This window comes from Lactuca virosa, chromosome 1, assembly GCF_052849685.1.
Source record: "Lactuca virosa cultivar CGN04683 chromosome 1, Lactuca_virosa_CGN04683_v6, whole genome shotgun sequence".
In the NCBI taxonomy this organism is placed as follows: Eukaryota; Viridiplantae; Streptophyta; class Magnoliopsida; order Asterales; family Asteraceae; genus Lactuca; species Lactuca virosa.
The window spans coordinates 46,406,670-46,428,450 of NC_136426.1; positions in this window are offsets into that span (position 1 = coordinate 46,406,670).

Sequence of the window (21,781 nt, forward strand, 5' to 3'; positions counted from 1 at the left end):
GCAATGTGGATAGCTCCCCAGTTCTCCAAGAGGCTAGTCTTCAGGTCATCGTTTAAAAAATCAAGGCAACAAGCTCAAGGCAATAGGGCTAGTTTCAAGGTCGTCGTTCAAAAAATCTAGGGAACAATGCTAGTCATCAGGTCATCGTTCGACAAAATTAAGGCACACGAATAATGTATGTTTCAATAAAAAAAATTTGCTTTTGGTCCGTAATTACCCGGGGACCGCAGCTTCGACACTTGTACACACACACTACCGAACTTTAACTTTCGAATTGGCAAAAACCCATTCAATGAAAGTTGCTCGAAATCATCGATTTACCTGGTAAATTTTCTTTCGTGATCGAGAAAATGTGCACGGATTTCGAGGTACCGATCAAGATGTGATTTTGGGTAACTTTCATCGGGTTGGGTCGTCATTGGTCACCGGGTGGTCTTGTACTTCCGAATTAGCAAAAACCCATTGAATGAAAGCTGCTCGGAAACCTTGATTTACACGGCAAAATTTCTTTCATGATCGAGAAAATGTGCACGGATTTCGAGTTACCGAGCAAAATGCGATTTTGGCTAACTTTCACCGCGTTGTGTCATCTTTGGTCACCGGACGATCCTGTACTTCCGAATTACCGAAAACCCATTGAACGAAAGTTGCTCGAAATCATTGATTTACCTGGTAAGTTTTCCTTCGTGATCCATAAAATGTGCACGGATTTCGAGTTACCGAGCAAGATGTGATTTTGGCTAACTTTCATCGGGTTGGGTCATCTTTGGTCACCGGGTGGTCTTGTACTTCCGATTTAGCAAAAACCCATTGAATGAAAGTTGTTCGAAATCATTGATTTGCCTAGAAAAATTTCTTTTCGTGGTCGAGGAAATGTGCGTGGATTTCGAGTTGTCGAGCAAAATTTGATTTTGGCCAGGTTTCATGGGGTTGGGTCATCTGATCACCGGTTAATCTTGACCGTATCTAGTCTTGGCCGAGTCGAAAAATCCCAGACGCTATAATTCTCTATAACTCGCCAAAATGAAGTCGGTTTGGCACGAATTGGACAAGGATAAAGGACCTTACAATAATAAAACCCGGTGACCGGGCCGTAATTCACCAACAACGGTGACACAACCTCCGATAAAAACACATAACAACCTAAGCCGATGACTTGCGCTTACTAGGGCCACCAATTATACTTTGTTTTCTCATAAGACGTCAAAAATGTCCAAAGAGCAACATATACTCATTTAATATGGGCATGCATCGTGTATAGTGACTTCGACGGTGTTTGGTTGTATTCGAACCCCAATGCATGGGTGCTTTTCTAAGGAGTTCATTTTGTTGCATTTTCTTATGCTTGTTTCGGTTTCGTAAATGAAAGAATTTCTCCGTACAAGATACAAACTGCACTATTGGATCTGTAATTTACAACTACTATCGACATACCCTCAAATGCATCAATAATAAGGGATTTAGAATGCACCTTAGCCAACTAACATATAGATCGGGGTCGTTAATGGGTCATGGCGTTCTTCGTTTGATCCTTTGGCTTGCATGTATCGTTTTGTAGGATGAGGTCTTGCTTCCTCGGCCCTTTATCAAGGCAACGTGGCTCGTTTTAAGCTCATCGTTCAAGGAATCAATGCAACACGGCCAGTTTTTCAGGTCGCCATTCGATAAACAAAGACAACGTTTTCAAAATATCAAAAGGCCACATGGCTTGCTTTTAGGTCCTCGTATGGCTTGCTTTCGGGTCGTCTTTCGAGAAAACGAGGCAACATGTTCTAGAAATCAAAGAATCGTTCGAGAAATAAAAAGGCTACGGGGGTAGTTTTCAGGTCGTAGTTTGATAATTCAAGGCAACATGTTCGAGTAATCAAGGCAACAAGGCTTGTTTTCAGGCCGTCGTTCAATAAAAAATCCAAGCGTTCAGGTCGTCGTTCGAGAAACACGGACAACATGTTGTAGAAATCAAAGGCGTTCCATAAATCAAGGCAACGGTGCTGGTTTTCAGTTAGTCGGTCGAAAAACCAAGGAAACATGTTTGAGGTTTCAAGGCAACAAGGCTAGTTTTCTTGTCTTCGTTCCGTAAATCAAGGAATCGGGGATAGTTTTAAGGTTGTTGTTTAAGAAAATCAAGACAACATGTTTTAAAAGTCATGGCAACGAGGGAAGATTTTAGGACACCGTTCGTCAGATCAAGGCAACACGCCAGCTTTCAGCCGTCGTCCGAAAAAGGCCGCCAACATTTTACTTAAACCGAAGCATCGTTCGTGAAATCAAGGCAACGGGGCAAATTTTAAGTCCTTCATTCGAAAAACCAAGCCATCGGGTTCGAGATATCAAGGCAACATGGCTTGCTTTTCAGGTCTTCGTTCGAAAAATCAAGGCAATGGGCATTGCTCTCCGCTCGTCATTCGAGATACCAAGACATCATGTTCTAGAAACCAAGGCCACAAGGCTAGTTTTCAGGTCATCATTCTAAAAATCAAGGCAACAACAATAAAGGCAACAGGCCTAGTTTCAAGGTCATCGTTCAATATATCTAAGCAACAAGTTCGAATAATCAAGGCAACAAGGCTAGTTTTCACGTCGTCGTTCGAGCAAACAAGGCAACATGTTGGGGTGGGCTTCGTTCACGGTTCATTGGGCTTGCCTTGTCGGTGCTCGATGGTGGCTTCGTCGCCATGGTCCCCCTATATATACATCAAGGCAATGGGGATAGCAATCAGGCTTCCGTTTGAGATATCAAGACAACATGTCCTAGAATTCAAGGCCGCAAGGCTAGTTTTCAGGTCATCGTTCTAAAAATCAAGCCAACATGTTCAAGAAATCAAGGCAACAGACACTGGTTTCCCCGAGGATGCATATTTTTTAGTATGCGCACGACGTCGGGGGAAATCAAGGCACCGTGGCTAGTTTTCCGGTCATCGTTCAAGAAATCAAGGCAGCGAGGCTAGTTTTGAGGTCATCATGGCATGTTTTCAAGGCAACGTGTTCGAGTATTCAGGGCAACGATGCAAGTTTCCAGGTCGTCGTTAGAGATAACAAGGCAACGTGTTCCAGCAATCAAGGTAACGAGGCTAGTTTCCAGGTCGTCGTTCAAGAAATAAAGGGAACGGGGCTAGTTTTCAGGACATCGTTCGACATATCAAGGCAACGTGTTGGACAAATCAAGGCAACATGGAACTAGTTAACAAGGCAACGTGTTGGGGGAGGCATCTTTCAAGGCCATCGTTCGACAAATCTAGGCAGCAGGGCTTGTCACCAGGTCATCGTTCGAAAAATTAATGCAACAAGTTCGAGTAATCAATATATACCTCAAGGCAATGTGGATAGCTCCCCAGTTCTCCAAGAGGCTAGTCTTCAGGTCATCGTTTAAAAAATCAAGGCAACAAGCTCAAGGCAATAGGGCTAGTTTCAAGGTCGTCGTTCAAAAAATCTAGGGAACAATGCTAGTCATCAGGTCATCGTTCGACAAAATTAAGGCACACGAATAATGTATGTTTCAATAAAAAAAATTTGCTTTTGGTCCGTAATTACCCGGGGACCGCAGCTTCGACACTTGTACACACACACTACCGAACTTTAACTTTCGAATTGGCAAAAACCCATTCAATGAAAGTTGCTCGAAATCATCGATTTACCTGGTAAATTTTCTTTCGTGATCGAGAAAATGTGCACGGATTTCGAGGTACCGATCAAGATGTGATTTTGGGTAACTTTCATCGGGTTGGGTCGTCATTGGTCACCGGGTGGTCTTGTACTTCCGAATTAGCAAAAACCCATTGAATGAAAGCTGCTCGGAAACCTTGATTTACACGGCAAAATTTCTTTCATGATCGAGAAAATGTGCACGGATTTCGAGTTACCGAGCAAAATGCGATTTTGGCTAACTTTCACCGCGTTGTGTCATCTTTGGTCACCGGACGATCCTGTACTTCCGAATTACCGAAAACCCATTGAACGAAAGTTGCTCGAAATCATTGATTTACCTGGTAAGTTTTCCTTCGTGATCCATAAAATGTGCACGGATTTCGAGTTACCGAGCAAGATGTGATTTTGGCTAACTTTCATCGGGTTGGGTCATCTTTGGTCACCGGGTGGTCTTGTACTTCCGATTTAGCAAAAACCCATTGAATGAAAGTTGTTCGAAATCATTGATTTGCCTAGAAAAATTTCTTTTCGTGGTCGAGGAAATGTGCGTGGATTTCGAGTTGTCGAGCAAAATTTGATTTTGGCCAGGTTTCATGGGGTTGGGTCATCTGATCACCGGTTAATCTTGACCGTATCTAGTCTTGGCCGAGTCGAAAAATCCCAGACGCTATAATTCTCTATAACTCGCCAAAATGAAGTCGGTTTGGCACGAATTGGACAAGGATAAAGGACCTTACAATAATAAAACCCGGTGACCGGGCCGTAATTCACCAACAACGGTGACACAACCTCCGATAAAAACACATAACAACCTAAGCCGATGACTTGCGCTTACTAGGGCCACCAATTATACTTTGTTTTCTCATAAGACGTCAAAAATGTCCAAAGAGCAACATATACTCATTTAATATGGGCATGCATCGTGTATAGTGACTTCGACGGTGTTTGGTTGTATTCGAACCCCAATGCATGGGTGCTTTTCTAAGGAGTTCATTTTGTTGCATTTTCTTATGCTTGTTTCGGTTTCGTAAATGAAAGAATTTCTCCGTACAAGATACAAACTGCACTATTGGATCTGTAATTTACAACTACTATCGACATACCCTCAAATGCATCAATAATAAGGGATTTAGAATGCACCTTAGCCAACTAACATATAGATCGGGGTCGTTAATGGGTCATGGCGTTCTTCGTTTGATCCTTTGGCTTGCATGTATCGTTTTGTAGGATGAGGTCTTGCTTCCTCGGCCCTTTATCAAGGCAACGTGGCTCGTTTTAAGCTCATCGTTCAAGGAATCAATGCAACACGGCCAGTTTTTCAGGTCGCCATTCGATAAACAAAGACAACGTTTTCAAAATATCAAAAGGCCACATGGCTTGCTTTTAGGTCCTCGTATGGCTTGCTTTCGGGTCGTCTTTCGAGAAAACGAGGCAACATGTTCTAGAAATCAAAGAATCGTTCGAGAAATAAAAAGGCTACGGGGGTAGTTTTCAGGTCGTAGTTTGATAATTCAAGGCAACATGTTCGAGTAATCAAGGCAACAAGGCTTGTTTTCAGGCCGTCGTTCAATAAAAAATCCAAGCGTTCAGGTCGTCGTTCGAGAAACACGGACAACATGTTGTAGAAATCAAAGGCGTTCCATAAATCAAGGCAACGGTGCTGGTTTTCAGTTAGTCGGTCGAAAAACCAAGGAAACATGTTTGAGGTTTCAAGGCAACAAGGCTAGTTTTCTTGTCTTCGTTCCGTAAATCAAGGAATCGGGGATAGTTTTAAGGTTGTTGTTTAAGAAAATCAAGACAACATGTTTTAAAAGTCATGGCAACGAGGGAAGATTTTAGGACACCGTTCGTCAGATCAAGGCAACACGCCAGCTTTCAGCCGTCGTCCGAAAAAGGCCGCCAACATTTTACTTAAACCGAAGCATCGTTCGTGAAATCAAGGCAACGGGGCAAATTTTAAGTCCTTCATTCGAAAAACCAAGCCATCGGGTTCGAGATATCAAGGCAACATGGCTTGCTTTTCAGGTCTTCGTTCGAAAAATCAAGGCAATGGGCATTGCTCTCCGCTCGTCATTCGAGATACCAAGACATCATGTTCTAGAAACCAAGGCCACAAGGCTAGTTTTCAGGTCATCATTCTAAAAATCAAGGCAACAACAATAAAGGCAACAGGCCTAGTTTCAAGGTCATCGTTCAATATATCTAAGCAACAAGTTCGAATAATCAAGGCAACAAGGCTAGTTTTCACGTCGTCGTTCGAGCAAACAAGGCAACATGTTGGGGTGGGCTTCGTTCACGGTTCATTGGGCTTGCCTTGTCGGTGCTCGATGGTGGCTTCGTCGCCATGGTCCCCCTATATATACATCAAGGCAATGGGGATAGCAATCAGGCTTCCGTTTGAGATATCAAGACAACATGTCCTAGAATTCAAGGCCGCAAGGCTAGTTTTCAGGTCATCGTTCTAAAAATCAAGCCAACATGTTCAAGAAATCAAGGCAACAGACACTGGTTTCCCCGAGGATGCATATTTTTTAGTATGCGCACGACGTCGGGGGAAATCAAGGCACCGTGGCTAGTTTTCCGGTCATCGTTCAAGAAATCAAGGCAGCGAGGCTAGTTTTGAGGTCATCATGGCATGTTTTCAAGGCAACGTGTTCGAGTATTCAGGGCAACGATGCAAGTTTCCAGGTCGTCGTTAGAGATAACAAGGCAACGTGTTCCAGCAATCAAGGTAACGAGGCTAGTTTCCAGGTCGTCGTTCAAGAAATAAAGGGAACGGGGCTAGTTTTCAGGACATCGTTCGACATATCAAGGCAACGTGTTGGACAAATCAAGGCAACATGGAACTAGTTAACAAGGCAACGTGTTGGGGGAGGCATCTTTCAAGGCCATCGTTCGACAAATCTAGGCAGCAGGGCTTGTCACCAGGTCATCGTTCGAAAAATTAATGCAACAAGTTCGAGTAATCAATATATACCTCAAGGCAATGTGGATAGCTCCCCAGTTCTCCAAGAGGCTAGTCTTCAGGTCATCGTTTAAAAAATCAAGGCAACAAGCTCAAGGCAATAGGGCTAGTTTCAAGGTCGTCGTTCAAAAAATCTAGGGAACAATGCTAGTCATCAGGTCATCGTTCGACAAAATTAAGGCACACGAATAATGTATGTTTCAATAAAAAAAATTTGCTTTTGGTCCGTAATTACCCGGGGACCGCAGCTTCGACACTTGTACACACACACTACCGAACTTTAACTTTCGAATTGGCAAAAACCCATTCAATGAAAGTTGCTCGAAATCATCGATTTACCTGGTAAATTTTCTTTCGTGATCGAGAAAATGTGCACGGATTTCGAGGTACCGATCAAGATGTGATTTTGGGTAACTTTCATCGGGTTGGGTCGTCATTGGTCACCGGGTGGTCTTGTACTTCCGAATTAGCAAAAACCCATTGAATGAAAGCTGCTCGGAAACCTTGATTTACACGGCAAAATTTCTTTCATGATCGAGAAAATGTGCACGGATTTCGAGTTACCGAGCAAAATGCGATTTTGGCTAACTTTCACCGCGTTGTGTCATCTTTGGTCACCGGACGATCCTGTACTTCCGAATTACCGAAAACCCATTGAACGAAAGTTGCTCGAAATCATTGATTTACCTGGTAAGTTTTCCTTCGTGATCCATAAAATGTGCACGGATTTCGAGTTACCGAGCAAGATGTGATTTTGGCTAACTTTCATCGGGTTGGGTCATCTTTGGTCACCGGGTGGTCTTGTACTTCCGATTTAGCAAAAACCCATTGAATGAAAGTTGTTCGAAATCATTGATTTGCCTAGAAAAATTTCTTTTCGTGGTCGAGGAAATGTGCGTGGATTTCGAGTTGTCGAGCAAAATTTGATTTTGGCCAGGTTTCATGGGGTTGGGTCATCTGATCACCGGTTAATCTTGACCGTATCTAGTCTTGGCCGAGTCGAAAAATCCCAGACGCTATAATTCTCTATAACTCGCCAAAATGAAGTCGGTTTGGCACGAATTGGACAAGGATAAAGGACCTTACAATAATAAAACCCGGTGACCGGGCCGTAATTCACCAACAACGGTGACGCAACCTCCGATAAAAACACATAACAACCTAAGCCGATGACTTGCGCTTACTAGGGCCACCAATTATACTTTGTTTTCTCATAAGACGTCAAAAATGTCCAAAGAGCAACATATACTCATTTAATATGGGCATGCATCGTGTATAGTGACTTCGACGGTGTTTGGTTGTATTCGAACCCCAATGCATGGGTGCTTTTCTAAGGAGTTCATTTTGTTGCATTTTCTTATGCTTGTTTCGGTTTCGTAAATGAAAGAATTTCTCCGTACAAGATACAAACTGCACTATTGGATCTGTAATTTACAACTACTATCGACATACCCTCAAATGCATCAATAATAAGGGATTTAGAATGCACCTTAGCCAACTAACATATAGATCGGGGTCGTTAATGGGTCATGGCGTTCTTCGTTTGATCCTTTGGCTTGCATGTATCGTTTTGTAGGATGAGGTCTTGCTTCCTCGGCCCTTTATCAAGGCAACGTGGCTCGTTTTAAGCTCATCGTTCAAGGAATCAATGCAACACGGCCAGTTTTTCAGGTCGCCATTCGATAAACAAAGACAACGTTTTCAAAATATCAAAAGGCCACATGGCTTGCTTTTAGGTCCTCGTATGGCTTGCTTTCGGGTCGTCTTTCGAGAAAACGAGGCAACATGTTCTAGAAATCAAAGAATCGTTCGAGAAATAAAAAGGCTACGGGGGTAGTTTTCAAGTCGTAGTTTGATAATTCAAGGCAACATGTTCGAGTAATCAAGGCAACAAGGCTTGTTTTCAGGCCGTCGTTCAATAAAAAATCCAAGCGTTCAGGTCGTCGTTCGAGAAACACGGACAACATGTTGTAGAAATCAAAGGCGTTCCATAAATCAAGGCAACGGTGCTGGTTTTCAGTTAGTCGGTCGAAAAACCAAGGAAACATGTTTGAGGTTTCAAGGCAACAAGGCTAGTTTTCTTGTCTTCGTTCCGTAAATCAAGGAATCAGGGATAGTTTTAAGGTTGTTGTTTAAGAAAATCAAGACAACATGTTTTAAAAGTCATGGCAACGAGGGAAGATTTTAGGACACCGTTCGTCAGATCAAGGCAACACGCCAGCTTTCAGCCGTCGTCCGAAAAAGGCCGCCAACATTTTACTTAAACCGAAGCATCGTTCGTGAAATCAAGGCAACGGGGCAAATTTTAAGTCCTTCATTCGAAAAACCAAGCCATCGGGTTCGAGATATCAAGGCAACATGGCTTGCTTTTCAGGTCTTCGTTCGAAAAATCAAGGCAATGGGCATTGCTCTCCGCTCGTCATTCGAGATACCAAGACATCATGTTCTAGAAACCAAGGCCACAAGGCTAGTTTTCAGGTCATCATTCTAAAAATCAAGGCAACAACAATAAAGGCAACAGGCCTAGTTTCAAGGTCATCGTTCAATATATCTAAGCAACAAGTTCGAATAATCAAGGCAACAAGGCTAGTTTTCACATCGTCGTTCGAGCAAACAAGGCAACATGTTGGGGTGGGCTTCGTTCACGGTTCATTGGGCTTGCCTTGTCGGTGCTCGATGGTGGCTTCGTCGCCATGGTCCCCCTATATATACATCAAGGCAATGGGGATAGCAATCAGGCTTCCGTTTGAGATATCAAGACAACATGTCCTAGAATTCAAGGCCGCAAGGCTAGTTTTCAGGTCATCGTTCTAAAAATCAAGCCAACATGTTCAAGAAATCAAGGCAACAGACACTGGTTTCCCCGAGGATGCATATTTTTTAGTATGCGCACGACGTCGGGGGAAATCAAGTCACCGTGGCTAGTTTTCCGGTCATCGTTCAAGAAATCAAGGCAGCGAGGCTAGTTTTGAGGTCATCATGGCATGTTTTCAAGGCAACGTGTTCGAGTATTCAGGGCAACGATGCAAGTTTCCAGGTCGTCGTTAGAGATAACAAGGCAACGTGTTCCAGCAATCAAGGTAACGAGGCTAGTTTCCAGGTCGTCGTTCAAGAAATAAAGGGAACGGGGCTAGTTTTCAGGACATCGTTCGACATATCAAGGCAACGTGTTGGACAAATCAAGGCAACATGGAACTAGTTAACAAGGCAACGTGTTGGGGGAGGCATCTTTCAAGGCCATCGTTCGACAAATCTAGGCAGCAGGGCTTGTCACCAGGTCATCGTTCGAAAAATTAATGCAACAAGTTCGAGTAATCAATATATACCTCAAGGCAATGTGGATAGCTCCCCAGTTCTCCAAGAGGCTAGTCTTCAGGTCATCGTTTAAAAAATCAAGGCAACAAGCTCAAGGCAATAGGGCTAGTTTCAAGGTCGTCGTTCAAAAAATCTAGGGAACAATGCTAGTCATCAGGTCATCGTTCGACAAAATTAAGGCACACGAATAATGTATGTTTCAATAAAAAAAATTTGCTTTTGGTCCGTAATTACCCGGGGACCGCAGCTTCGACACTTGTACACACACACTACCGAACTTTAACTTTCGAATTGGCAAAAACCCATTCAATGAAAGTTGCTCGAAATCATCGATTTACCTGGTAAATTTTCTTTCGTGATCGAGAAAATGTGCACGGATTTCGAGGTACCGATCAAGATGTGATTTTGGGTAACTTTCATCGGGTTGGGTCGTCATTGGTCACCGGGTGGTCTTGTACTTCCGAATTAGCAAAAACCCATTGAATGAAAGCTGCTCGGAAACCTTGATTTACACGGCAAAATTTCTTTCATGATCGAGAAAATGTGCACGGATTTCGAGTTACCGAGCAAAATGCGATTTTGGCTAACTTTCACCGCGTTGTGTCATCTTTGGTCACCGGACGATCCTGTACTTCCGAATTACCGAAAACCCATTGAACGAAAGTTGCTCGAAATCATTGATTTACCTGGTAAGTTTTCCTTCGTGATCCATAAAATGTGCACGGATTTCGAGTTACCGAGCAAGATGTGATTTTGGCTAACTTTCATCGGGTTGGGTCATCTTTGGTCACCGGGTGGTCTTGTACTTCCGATTTAGCAAAAACCCATTGAATGAAAGTTGTTCGAAATCATTGATTTGCCTAGAAAAATTTCTTTTCGTGGTCGAGGAAATGTGCGTGGATTTCGAGTTGTCGAGCAAAATTTGATTTTGGCCAGGTTTCATGGGGTTGGGTCATCTGATCACCGGTTAATCTTGACCGTATCTAGTCTTGGCCGAGTCGAAAAATCCCAGACGCTATAATTCTCTATAACTCGCCAAAATGAAGTCGGTTTGGCACGAATTGGACAAGGATAAAGGACCTTACAATAATAAAACCCGGTGACCGGGCCGTAATTCACCAACAACGGTGACACAACCTCCGATAAAAACACATAACAACCTAAGCCGATGACTTGCGCTTACTAGGGCCACCAATTATACTTTGTTTTCTCATAAGACGTCAAAAATGTCCAAAGAGCAACATATACTCATTTAATATGGGCATGCATCGTGTATAGTGACTTCGACGGTGTTTGGTTGTATTCGAACCCCAATGCATGGGTGCTTTTCTAAGGAGTTCATTTTGTTGCATTTTCTTATGCTTGTTTCGGTTTCGTAAATGAAAGAATTTCTCCGTACAAGATACAAACTGCACTATTGGATCTGTAATTTACAACTACTATCGACATACCCTCAAATGCATCAATAATAAGGGATTTAGAATGCACCTTAGCCAACTAACATATAGATCGGGGTCGTTAATGGGTCATGGCGTTCTTCGTTTGATCCTTTGGCTTGCATGTATCGTTTTGTAGGATGAGGTCTTGCTTCCTCGGCCCTTTATCAAGGCAACGTGGCTCGTTTTAAGCTCATCGTTCAAGGAATCAATGCAACACGGCCAGTTTTTCAGGTCGCCATTCGATAAACAAAGACAACGTTTTCAAAATATCAAAAGGCCACATGGCTTGCTTTTAGGTCCTCGTATGGCTTGCTTTCGGGTCGTCTTTCGAGAAAACGAGGCAACATGTTCTAGAAATCAAAGAATCGTTCGAGAAATAAAAAGGCTACGGGGGTAGTTTTCAGGTCGTAGTTTGATAATTCAAGGCAACATGTTCGAGTAATCAAGGCAACAAGGCTTGTTTTCAGGCCGTCGTTCAATAAAAAATCCAAGCGTTCAGGTCGTCGTTCGAGAAACACGGACAACATGTTGTAGAAATCAAAGGTGTTCCATAAATCAAGGCAACGGTGCTGGTTTTCAGTTAGTCGGTCGAAAAACCAAGGAAACATGTTTGAGGTTTCAAGGCAACAAGGCTAGTTTTCTTGTCTTCGTTCCGTAAATCAAGGAATCAGGGATAGTTTTAAGGTTGTTGTTTAAGAAAATCAAGACAACATGTTTTAAAAGTCATGGCAACGAGGGAAGATTTTAGGACACCGTTCGTCAGATCAAGGCAACACGCCAGCTTTCAGCCGTCGTCCGAAAAAGGCCGCCAACATTTTACTTAAACCGAAGCATCGTTCGTGAAATCAAGGCAACGGGGCAAATTTTAAGTCCTTCATTCGAAAAACCAAGCCATCGGGTTCGAGATATCAAGGCAACATGGCTTGCTTTTCAGGTCTTCGTTCGAAAAATCAAGGCAATGGGCATTGCTCTCCGCTCGTCATTCGAGATACCAAGACATCATGTTCTAGAAACCAAGGCCACAAGGCTAGTTTTCAGGTCATCATTCTAAAAATCAAGGCAACAACAATAAAGGCAACAGGCCTAGTTTCAAGGTCATCGTTCAATATATCTAAGCAACAAGTTCGAATAATCAAGGCAACAAGGCTAGTTTTCACGTCGTCGTTCGAGCAAACAAGGCAACATGTTGGGGTGGGCTTCGTTCACGGTTCATTGGGCTTGCCTTGTCGGTGCTCGATGGTGGCTTCGTCGCCATGGTCCCCCTATATATACATCAAGGCAATGGGGATAGCAATCAGGCTTCCGTTTGAGATATCAAGACAACATGTCCTAGAATTCAAGGCCGCAAGGCTAGTTTTCAGGTCATCGTTCTAAAAATCAAGCCAACATGTTCAAGAAATCAAGGCAACAGACACTGGTTTCCCCGAGGATGCATATTTTTTAGTATGCGCACGACGTCGGGGGAAATCAAGGCACCGTGGCTAGTTTTCCGGTCATCGTTCAAGAAATCAAGGCAGCGAGGCTAGTTTTGAGGTCATCATGGCATGTTTTCAAGGCAACGTGTTCGAGTATTCAGGGCAACGATGCAAGTTTCCAGGTCGTCGTTAGAGATAACAAGGCAACGTGTTCCAGCAATCAAGGTAACGAGGCTAGTTTCCAGGTCGTCGTTCAAGAAATAAAGGGAACGGGGCTAGTTTTCAGGACATCGTTCGACATATCAAGGCAACGTGTTGGACAAATCAAGGCAACATGGAACTAGTTAACAAGGCAACGTGTTGGGGGAGGCATCTTTCAAGGCCATCGTTCGACAAATCTAGGCAGCAGGGCTTGTCACCAGGTCATCGTTCGAAAAATTAATGCAACAAGTTCGAGTAATCAATATATACCTCAAGGCAATGTGGATAGCTCCCCAGTTCTCCAAGAGGCTAGTCTTCAGGTCATCGTTTAAAAAATCAAGGCAACAAGCTCAAGGCAATAGGGCTAGTTTCAAGGTCGTCGTTCAAAAAATCTAGGGAACAATGCTAGTCATCAGGTCATCGTTCGACAAAATTAAGGCACACGAATAATGTATGTTTCAATAAAAAAAATTTGCTTTTGGTCCGTAATTACCCGGGGACCGCAGCTTCGACACTTGTACACACACACTACCGAACTTTAACTTTCGAATTGGCAAAAACCCATTCAATGAAAGTTGCTCGAAATCATCGATTTACCTGGTAAATTTTCTTTCGTGATCGAGAAAATGTGCACGGATTTCGAGGTACCGATCAAGATGTGATTTTGGGTAACTTTCATCGGGTTGGGTCGTCATTGGTCACCGGGTGGTCTTGTACTTCCGAATTAGCAAAAACCCATTGAATGAAAGCTGCTCGGAAACCTTGATTTACACGGCAAAATTTCTTTCATGATCGAGAAAATGTGCACGGATTTCGAGTTACCGAGCAAAATGCGATTTTGGCTAACTTTCACCGCGTTGTGTCATCTTTGGTCACCGGGCGATCCTGTACTTCCGAATTACCGAAAACCCATTGAACGAAAGTTGCTCGAAATCATTGATTTACCTGGTAAGTTTTCCTTCGTGATCCATAAAATGTGCACGGATTTCGAGTTACCGAGCAAGATGTGATTTTGGCTAACTTTCATCGGGTTGGGTCATCTTTGGTCACCGGGTGGTCTTGTACTTCCGATTTAGCAAAAACCCATTGAATGAAAGTTGTTCGAAATCATTGATTTGCCTAGAAAAATTTCTTTTCGTGGTCGAGGAAATGTGCGTGGATTTCGAGTTGTCGAGCAAAATTTGATTTTGGCCAGGTTTCATGGGGTTGGGTCATCTGATCACCGGTTAATCTTGACCGTATCTAGTCTTGGCCGAGTCGAAAAATCCCAGACGCTATAATTCTCTATAACTCGCCAAAATGAAGTCGGTTTGGCACGAATTGGACAAGGATAAAGGACCTTACAATAATAAAACCCGGTGACCGGGCCGTAATTCACCAACAACGGTGACGCAACCTCCGATAAAAACACATAACAACCTAAGCCGATGACTTGCGCTTACTAGGGCCACCAATTATACTTTGTTTTCTCATAAGACGTCAAAAATGTCCAAAGAGCAACATATACTCATTTAATATGGGCATGCATCGTGTATAGTGACTTCGACGGTGTTTGGTTGTATTCGAACCCCAATGCATGGGTGCTTTTCTAAGGAGTTCATTTTGTTGCATTTTCTTATGCTTGTTTCGGTTTCGTAAATGAAAGAATTTCTCCGTACAAGATACAAACTGCACTATTGGATCTGTAATTTACAACTACTATCGACATACCCTCAAATGCATCAATAATAAGGGATTTAGAATGCACCTTAGCCAACTAACATATAGATCGGGGTCGTTAATGGGTCATGGCGTTCTTCGTTTGATCCTTTGGCTTGCATGTATCGTTTTGTAGGATGAGGTCTTGCTTCCTCGGCCCTTTATCAAGGCAACGTGGCTCGTTTTAAGCTCATCGTTCAAGGAATCAATGCAACACGGCCAGTTTTTCAGGTCGCCATTCGATAAACAAAGACAACGTTTTCAAAATATCAAAAGGCCACATGGCTTGCTTTTAGGTCCTCGTATGGCTTGCTTTCGGGTCGTCTTTCGAGAAAACGAGGCAACATGTTCTAGAAATCAAAGAATCGTTCGAGAAATAAAAAGGCTACGGGGGTAGTTTTCAGGTCGTAGTTTGATAATTCAAGGCAACATGTTCGAGTAATCAAGGCAACAAGGCTTGTTTTCAGGCCGTCGTTCAATAAAAAATCCAAGCGTTCAGGTCGTCGTTCGAGAAACACGGACAACATGTTGTAGAAATCAAAGGCGTTCCATAAATCAAGGCAACGGTGCTGGTTTTCAGTTAGTCGGTCGAAAAACCAAGGAAACATGTTTGAGGTTTCAAGGCAACAAGGCTAGTTTTCTTGTCTTCGTTCCGTAAATCAAGGAATCGGGGATAGTTTTAAGGTTGTTGTTTAAGAAAATCAAGACAACATGTTTTAAAAGTCATGGCAACGAGGGAAGATTTTAGGACACCGTTCGTCAGATCAAGGCAACACGCCAGCTTTCAGCCGTCGTCCGAAAAAGGCCGCCAACATTTTACTTAAACCGAAGCATCGTTCGTGAAATCAAGGCAACGGGGCAAATTTTAAGTCCTTCATTCGAAAAACCAAGCCATCGGGTTCGAGATATCAAGGCAACATGGCTTGCTTTTCAGGTCTTCGTTCGAAAAATCAAGGCAATGGGCATTGCTCTCCGCTCGTCATTCGAGATACCAAGACATCATGTTCTAGAAACCAAGGCCACAAGGCTAGTTTTCAGGTCATCATTCTAAAAATCAAGGCAACAACAATAAAGGCAACAGGCCTAGTTTCAAGGTCATCGTTCAATATATCTAAGCAACAAGTTCGAATAATCAAGGCAACAAGGCTAGTTTTCACATCGTCGTTCGAGCAAACAAGGCAACATGTTGGGGTGGGCTTCGTTCACGGTTCATTGGGCTTGCCTTGTCGGTGCTCGATGGTGGCTTCGTCGCCATGGTCCCCCTATATATACATCAAGGCAATGGGGATAGCAATCAGGCTTCCGTTTGAGATATCAAGACAACATGTCCTAGAATTCAAGGCCGCAAGGCTAGTTTTCAGGTCATCGTTCTAAAAATCAAGCCAACATGTTCAAGAAATCAAGGCAACAGACACTGGTTTCCCCGAGGATGCATATTTTTTAGTATGCGCACGACGTCGGGGGAAATCAAGTCACCGTGGCTAGTTTTCCGGTCATCGTTCAAGAAATCAAGGCAGCGAGGCTAGTTTTGAGGTCATCATGGCATGTTTTCAAGGCAACGTGTTCGAGTATTCAGGGCAACGATGCAAGTTTCCAGGTCGTCGTTAGAGATAACAAGGCAACGTGTTCCAGCAATCAAGGTAACGAGGCTAGTTTCCAGGTCGTCGTTCAAGAAATAAAGGGAACGGGGCTAGTTTTCAGGACATCGTTCGACATATCAAGGCAACGTGTTGGACAAATCAAGGCAACATGGAACTAGTTAACAAGGCAACGTGTTGGGGGAGGCATCTTTCAAGGCCATCGTTCGACAAATCTAGGCAGCAGGGCTTGTCACCAGGTCATCGTTCGAAAAATTAATGCAACAAGTTCGAGTAATCAATATATACCTCAAGGCAATGTGGATAGCTCCCCAGTTCTCCAAGAGGCTAGTCTTCAGGTCATCGTTTAAAAAATCAAGGCAACAAGCTCAAGGCAATAGGGCTAGTTTCAAGGTCGTCGTTCAAAAAATCTAGGGAACAATGCTAGTCATCAGGTCATCGTTCGACAAAATTAAGGCACACGAATAATGTATGTTTCAATAAAAAAAATTTGCTTTTGGTCCGTAATTACCCGGGGACCGCAGCTTCGACACTTGTACACACACACTACCGAACTTTAACTTTCGAATTGGCAAAAACCCATTCAATGAAAGTTGCTCGAAATCATCGATTTACCTGGTAAATTTTCTTTCGTGATCGAGAAAATGTGCACGGATTTCGAGGTACCGATCAAGATGTGATTTTGGGTAACTTTCATCGGGTTGGGTCGTCATTGGTCACCGGGTGGTCTTGTACTTCCGAATTAGCAAAAACCCATTGAATGAAAGCTGCTCGGAAACCTTGATTTACACGGCAAAATTTCTTTCATGATCGAGAAAATGTGCACGGATTTCGAGTTACCGAGCAAAATGCGATTTTGGCTAACTTTCACCGCGTTGTGTCATCTTTGGTCACCGGACGATCCTGTACTTCCGAATTACCGAAAACCCATTGAACGAAAGTTGCTCGAAATCATTGATTTACCTGGTAAGTTTTCCTTCGTGATCCATAAAATGTGCACGGATTTCGAGTTACCGAGCAAGATGTGATTTTGGCTAACTTTCATCGGGTTGGGTCATCTTTGGTCACCGGGTGGTCTTGTACTTCCGATTTAGCAAAAACCCATTGAATGAAAGTTGTTCGAAATCATTGATTTGCCTAGAAAAATTTCTTTTCGTGGTCGAGGAAATGTGCGTGGATTTCGAGTTGTCGAGCAAAATTTGATTTTGGCCAGGTTTCATGGGGTTGGGTCATCTGATCACCGGTTAATCTTGACCGTATCTAGTCTTGGCCGAGTCGAAAAATCCCAGACGCTATAATTCTCTATAACTCGCCAAAATGAAGTCGGTTTGGCACGAATTGGACAAGGATAAAGGACCTTACAATAATAAAACCCGGTGACCGGGCCGTAATTCACCAACAACGGTGACACAACCTCCGATAAAAACACATAACAACCTAAGCCGATGACTTGCGCTTACTAGGGCCACCAATTATACTTTGTTTTCTCATAAGACGTCAAAAATGTCCAAAGAGCAACATATACTCATTTAATATGGGCATGCATCGTGTATAGTGACTTCGACGGTGTTTGGTTGTATTCGAACCCCAATGCATGGGTGCTTTTCTAAGGAGTTCATTTTGTTGCATTTTCTTATGCTTGTTTCGGTTTCGTAAATGAAAGAATTTCTCCGTACAAGATACAAACTGCACTATTGGATCTGTAATTTACAACTACTATCGACATACCCTCAAATGCATCAATAATAAGGGATTTAGAATGCACCTTAGCCAACTAACATATAGATCGGGGTCGTTAATGGGTCATGGCGTTCTTCGTTTGATCCTTTGGCTTGCATGTATCGTTTTGTAGGATGAGGTCTTGCTTCCTCGGCCCTTTATCAAGGCAACGTGGCTCGTTTTAAGCTCATCGTTCAAGGAATCAATGCAACACGGCCAGTTTTTCAGGTCGCCATTCGATAAACAAAGACAACGTTTTCAAAATATCAAAAGGCCACATGGCTTGCTTTTAGGTCCTCGTATGGCTTGCTTTCGGGTCGTCTTTCGAGAAAACGAGGCAACATGTTCTAGAAATCAAAGAATCGTTCGAGAAATAAAAAGGCTACGGGGGTAGTTTTCAGGTCGTAGTTTGATAATTCAAGGCAACATGTTCGAGTAATCAAGGCAACAAGGCTTGTTTTCAGGCCGTCGTTCAATAAAAAATCCAAGCGTTCAGGTCGTCGTTCGAGAAACACGGACAACATGTTGTAGAAATCAAAGGTGTTCCATAAATCAAGGCAACGGTGCTGGTTTTCAGTTAGTCGGTCGAAAAACCAAGGAAACATGTTTGAGGTTTCAAGGCAACAAGGCTAGTTTTCTTGTCTTCGTTCCGTAAATCAAGGAATCAGGGATAGTTTTAAGGTTGTTGTTTAAGAAAATCAAGACAACATGTTTTAAAAGTCATGGCAACGAGGGAAGATTTTAGGACACCGTTCGTCAGATCAAGGCAACACGCCAGCTTTCAGCCGTCGTCCGAAAAAGGCCGCCAACATTTTACTTAAACCGAAGCATCGTTCGTGAAATCAAGGCAACGGGGCAAATTTTAAGTCCTTCATTCGAAAAACCAAGCCATCGGGTTCGAGATATCAAGGCAACATGGCTTGCTTTTCAGGTCTTCGTTCGAAAAATCAAGGCAATGGGCATTGCTCTCCGCTCGTCATTCGAGATACCAAGACATCATGTTCTAGAAACCAAGGCCACAAGGCTAGTTTTCAGGTCATCATTCTAAAAATCAAGGCAACAACAATAAAGGCAACAGGCCTAGTTTCAAGGTCATCGTTCAATATATCTAAGCAACAAGTTCGAATAATCAAGGCAACAAGGCTAGTTTTCACGTCGTCGTTCGAGCAAACAAGGCAACATGTTGGGGTGGGCTTCGTTCACGGTTCATTGGGCTTGCCTTGTCGGTGCTCGATGGTGGCTTCGTCGCCATGGTCCCCCTATATATACATCAAGGCAATGGGGATAGCAATCAGGCTTCCGTTTGAGATATCAAGACAACATGTCCTAGAATTCAAGGCCGCAAGGCTAGTTTTCAGGTCATCGTTCTAAAAATCAAGCCAACATGTTCAAGAAATCAAGGCAACAGACACTGGTTTCCCCGAGGATGCATATTTTTTAGTATGCGCACGACGTCGGGGGAAATCAAGGCACCGTGGCTAGTTTTCCGGTCATCGTTCAAGAAATCAAGGCAGCGAGGCTAGTTTTGAGGTCATCATGGCATGTTTTCAAGGCAACGTGTTCGAGTATTCAGGGCAACGATGCAAGTTTCCAGGTCGTCGTTAGAGATAACAAGGCAACGTGTTCCAGCAATCAAGGTAACGAGGCTAGTTTCCAGGTCGTCGTTCAAGAAATAAAGGGAACGGGGCTAGTTTTCAGGACATCGTTCGACATATCAAGGCAACGTGTTGGACAAATCAAGGCAACATGGAACTAGTTAACAAGGCAACGTGTTGGGGGAGGCATCTTTCAAGGCCATCGTTCGACAAATCTAGGCAGCAGGGCTTGTCACCAGGTCATCGTTCGAAAAATTAATGCAACAAGTTCGAGTAATCAATATATACCTCAAGGCAATGTGGATAGCTCCCCAGTTCTCCAAGAGGCTAGTCTTCAGGTCATCGTTTAAAAAATCAAGGCAACAAGCTCAAGGCAATAGGGCTAGTTTCAAGGTCGTCGTTCAAAAAATCTAGGGAACAATGCTAGTCATCAGGTCATCGTTCGACAAAATTAAGGCACACGAATAATGTATGTTTCAATAAAAAAAATTTGCTTTTGGTCCGTAATTACCCGGGGACCGCAGCTTCGACACTTGTACACACACACTACCGAACTTTAACTTTCGAATTGGCAAAAACCCATTCAATGAAAGTTGCTCGAAATCATCGATTTACCTGGTAAATTTTCTTTCGTGATCGAGAAAATGTGCACGGATTTCGAGGTACCGATCAAGATGTGATTTTGGGTAACTTTCATCGGGTTGGGTCGTCATTGGTCACCGGGTGGTCTTGTACTTCCGAATTAGCAAAAACCCATTGAATGAAAGCTGCTCGGAAACCTTGATTTACACGGCAAAATTTCTTTCATGATCGAGAAAATGTGCACGGATTTCGAGTTACCGAGCAAAATGCGATTTTGGCTAACTTTCACCGCGTTGTGTCATCTTTGGTCACCGGGCGATCCTGTACTTCCGAATTACCGAAAACCCATTGAACGAAAGTTGCTCGAAATCATTGATTTACCTGGTAAGTTTTCCTTCGTGATCCATAAAATGTGCACGGATTTCGAGTTACCGAGCAAGATGTGATTTTGGCTAACTTTCATCGGGTTGGGTCATCTTTGGTCACCGGGTGGTCTTGTACTTCCGATTTAGCAAAAACCCATTGAATGAAAGTTGTTCGAAATCATTGATTTGCCTAGAAAAATTTCTTTTCGTGGTCGAGGAAATGTGCGTGGATTTCGAGTTGTCGAGCAAAATTTGATTTTGGCCAGGTTTCATGGGGTTGGGTCATCTGATCACCGGTTAATCTTGACCGTATCTAGTCTTGGCCGAGTCGAAAAATCCCAGACGCTATAATTCTCTATAACTCGCCAAAATGAAGTCGGTTTGGCACGAATTGGACAAGGATAAAGGACCTTACAATAATAAAACCCGGTGACCGGGCCGTAATTCACCAACAACGGTGACGCAACCTCCGATAAAAACACATAACAACCTAAGCCGATGACTTGCGCTTACTAGGGCCACCAATTATACTTTGTTTTCTCATAAGACGTCAAAAATGTCCAAAGAGCAACATATACTCATTTAATATGGGCATGCATCGTGTATAGTGACTTCGACGGTGTTTGGTTGTATTCGAACCCCAATGCATGGGTGCTTTTCTAAGGAGTTCATTTTGTTGCATTTTCTTATGCTTGTTTCGGTTTCGTAAATGAAAGAATTTCTCCGTACAAGATACAAACTGCACTATTGGATCTGTAATTTACAACTACTATCGACATACCCTCAAATGCATCAATAATAAGGGATTTAGAATGCACCTTAGCCAACTAACATATAGATCGGGGTCGTTAATGGGTCATGGCGTTCTTCGTTTGATCCTTTGGCTTGCATGTATCGTTTTGTAGGATGAGGTCTTGCTTCCTCGGCCCTTTATCAAGGCAACGTGGCTCGTTTTAAGCTCATCGTTCAAGGAATCAATGCAACACGGCCAGTTTTTCAGGTCGCCATTCGATAAACAAAGACAACGTTTTCAAAATATCAAAAGGCCACATGGCTTGCTTTTAGGTCCTCGTATGGCTTGCTTTCGGGTCGTCTTTCGAGAAAACGAGGCAACATGTTCTAGAAATCAAAGAATCGTTCGAGAAATAAAAAGGCTACGGGGGTAGTTTTCAGGTCGTAGTTTGATAATTCAAGGCAACATGTTCGAGTAATCAAGGCAACAAGGCTTGTTTTCAGGCCGTCGT